Raw genomic sequence first — 3,939 nt, 5'->3', positions numbered from 1 at the left:
TGGGCCCCTTATTTCTGCCATCAGCCCCCCCCCCCCCAGATCTCCCGCTGCGCTTCCCCAGCCGAGAGAAGGCCCCTCTGCTCCTCCAACATGATCTGTAATTTCCGGCAGACATTTGAGGTCCCTGACATCTGCATAATGTGGGCCAGTCTCTTAGCAACGGGGAACAGCTGTCTGGCATTTCCAAGATTAAACTGTAACTATACACGGTCCTTGCCAGGGGGAGGGGGAGGGGGAAGGGGATAAACACTGCCTCCTGGCATTTTCAAACTCATTTAGCTTTTATTCATTTCCTGCCTCCAGTAAAGAGGCCAGGGATTCAGGCTGGGCCAGGCTGTTACTGCCCCTGACTCTGCTGCTGCTGAGATGGCACATTGCGCTTCACCCAGGATCTGTTTGCTTGCAGGAGAGGAGAGGGAGAGGGGACAGCACTGGCCCTTTTGGTTTTTATTGTATGTAATTTTTCTGGGTGCAGTGATCCTGGAACACACCTTATAGGTGCAGCTCGGGAAGAAAAGCTGTGTGGTCTAGCAGTCAAAGTCCCCGAGGCAGCTCTAACCCGGTTTAATTCCATCTAGCTCCATTGCTAATAGCTGTGTGACCTTGGGCCAGATCCCTTTACCTGTCTACACCTCCATCTCTCCATCTGTAAAAGGAGATAATTCTATCACCCTGAGGGGTGCTGTGAAGATAAAATGAGCACTCAGGTAATAGATCCAGGATTAATAATCGTGCCTCTCTGTTCCTCTGCTCATGTCCCTGCCCTGGTTCTCTGTGTTGGCGACCTCAGGCTCTGCTATCAGGGCAAAGGCAAGACGCCGTCCATTTCTCTGGGAGCCACCACCTTGAACTCTGAGGCCCCAGGCAATGACACTTCTGTCCCATAGGAATTAAGCAGAGCTCAGCAGTCCCCAGCGGGGCCCTCTCTGCCACCAGGCAGAACATGTCCTATACCTTGACCCGCTCAGGCCTAGGCAGCCCCCCTGTCCCATCCCCTCCACTGCCAGCTCCTGCCATTTGGCTGTAGCTCCTGAACTCGTGAATGCGGTGTTTTGGTTTTGCAGCAAGAAGGAAAAAAAAAAAAAAAGGGCGGGTGTGGGGAGGAGGGACAGGACGGGGAGAGGGAGGAGGAGGGAAAAACCCTTTAGCCGCCTGTGCTGGCCAGTTCCAGGAATGTGTTCTCGGACATCAGTGCCAAAGCAGTGACCCAGGCGAGGCGGCCAGGCCGGGAGAGGGAGCAGCCGGCTCAGGGGCGAGAGCTCTCCTCCTCCCACGGCAGCCTCTGCTGACTCATGACTGCCCCAGCTGGCAGAAGCCTTTCCTGGGGATGGCTGTTGCTAAGATTCCTGGGAGATGACTGATTGCTTCTCCTTGAGCTTGGTGAAAACATGTTTGTAGACTGCACACAAACACATACGTATACTCCTGTCGGCCTGCACGCCTAGCCTGGATACCTGCACACGCATGTTTGTGTGTCCAAATGCGCGCATCACATGGGACACCGACACATGCTCACAGCTCCCGTCGCCCTCGTGACCCTCAGGTTCTAGTGCATGCACACGTGTGTGGACCAGCACTGACCCCGAAGAGGGGCGGAGACGCTCCTGGTCTCCAAAGGCTGAGTAACTCAGGCAGTGGGAAGCTGCCAGTGTCTGGGCCTGCTTTAATCTGAAGGAACTTTCAGGTTGCCTTGAAACATTCTTGGCCTCTGTCCCTCCTCCCCTCCCTCGGTTTCTCGGTTTCCTTCATTCTGCTGTAATGATCTAATCTTGCCTTCTCCCTGGGCCTGCCAGGTTTTTGATGTCTGGTGATCCAGGCACTCAGCTGGAAGCTGGAGTCCTCTAGAGCTGGATTCCTGGCCTGGACGTGACACCCCTGGGGGGCTTCTAGGGAGCCTCAGTGCCTCCGTGGAGGCCTCCGTTCCCCTGGCGAGAGGGGGCTGCCGTGAGGACTCATGGATGCGAAGTGCTGGGCCTTTCTCTGGGCTTTGTGCTGATGTGATTCAGGAAATGTCAGCTCCCCCTGTGTCCCAGGTCCAGAGTCTTGGCTGGGGTGGGCCTGATTGCTCGGTGCTCAGCATGCAGCCCTGGAGGCCTGGCCTCTAGATGCCATCACCGTGTGTGACCTTGGACACACTGGGCTCTTGCTGCCTTGGTTTCCCCACCCGCTGGGCTGAAATCGGACTCCTTGCTGAGTCTGCCCGGGTTTTACTGCGATGGGGCTTGGCAAGAGCTTGGGCACCCGGCGAGGTTGTTTGTCATGGGTTCTTGAAGAGGCAGAGGGGCAGATGGCCCCATGCCAGCGCGGAGCCCATACTCCTCTCGCCAGCTCCGCCAGGCTCAGGCTCAAGTGTGCCTGCTTTAAATGCATCCACCCCAGGGGCTGGTCCCATGAGCATTCTCTGCTGTGTTCCAGTGGCGGTTGCTAAGGAAGGCCCGGTACCTGGCCTCAAGGGATACGCTGTGGCCAGCCTGGCTTCAGCGGGCTCGGCAAGGCTCACACCAGCTACAAGAAAAATATCCATCTGTGCTGAGGGCCCTCAGTCCTAAAGTGAAGACAAGGCCGGCTCCATGGTTCCTGCTGGTTTTGACACGCAAGGATGTGGGGCGGGGGCGGAAATTAGGAGACTAGAGCAAATGACAAAAATAAAAACGAGCTGCACAAAGAGACAACTCTTTGTGTGGATGTCAACAGCCTAATGTAAGCTCTGACCGCAGGAACTCTCTAGAATGCCCATTTTGTATACTGCCACAAAAGTTCAGCAAAACTCAACAACCCCAAGGCAGAGAATGTGCAGCATGGTGTTCTGAGGACGCCAGCCTCCCTACTTGGGGCACAGCAGTCTGCTGGCCAGCCCCTCCGCTCCACCCATGCCCCCCAGCTCCGGCCACAGGACAAAGCGTCACCAACAGCCTGCCTGCTGTCCTTGTTTTCACCAGGAGGTGGTTAGAGCTTCTGCGTGTGTTGCCTGCCAGTCAGGTTTGGGAACTACAAGGTACATCAGTGAAAAAAGGAAGCACAGGGTGGTGAACTCTGGGTTCCAGCGCTGTTTCTGAGCAGAAGTGGGCTTGCTGTAATCCTGCTGGCCAGCACGCAAGTGGAGAATGGTCATCGTGATGCACCTCGATTCAGCTTTTCCTCCACGCGAAGTACCTTTCCGAGTGTGTTGCATTTATCCATCCATCTACCTTCACAACAGCCCCATGAGGGAGGCAGTGTCACTGTCCCTATTTTCCAGATGGGGAAACCGAGGTGCAGCGATGTTAAGAAGCATCTGGGAAGTCATGGGGTCAGGATTCCAGCCATAGAAATTTGTCTCCAGAGCCCAGCCCTTAACCACTTTCCTCCATTGTCTCCACTGATTGTCACGCTCCGGGTTGGACTCGGTGAGTGACATCAGCTGTCACCACCTTCCCCACTATTGCCACAGTCAGCAGAGACAAGTGTTCTGATATTCCTGTTCCAACCCTGGTCTGCCTCTGCCCTCTGGTGAGCTCATGTGTCATTCAAGACAAGCCTCATGGCCAGTTTTATTAACTTGTTCACTTCTGAGTGACCCAAGGCATCACATTTGACCCCTTGGACCTTTTCTTCTCCCCCTCTGTACAAGGAGAAAGGGGCTTATGAAACCTCTCCATTCCTCTGCTTCTCTGACACAGTTCTTAGAAATTTCTTTCTTCCAGGGCTTGTAAGCACAAAGTCACAGATGCTACTGGTGTGCCTGGTCACACATGCACACATACATATGTACACACATCATACACACAGCATACACACACAAGTGCAAAATCTTGAACAACGTTGTAGGCGCTCTATGGAAATTGAGCAGGGCTGCCGGGAGTCTGGCATGTTGCATTTTTCACGGTAGGAATGATCAGGGGCAGCTATGAGCAAACATTTAACAGTTGGGGTTCTCACACATTTGTGCAGTTATCAGCG

This window comes from Acinonyx jubatus, chromosome B3, assembly GCF_027475565.1.
Source record: "Acinonyx jubatus isolate Ajub_Pintada_27869175 chromosome B3, VMU_Ajub_asm_v1.0, whole genome shotgun sequence".
NCBI lineage: Eukaryota > Metazoa > Chordata > Mammalia > Carnivora > Felidae > Acinonyx > Acinonyx jubatus.
This window is presented reverse-complemented; position numbering follows the sequence as displayed.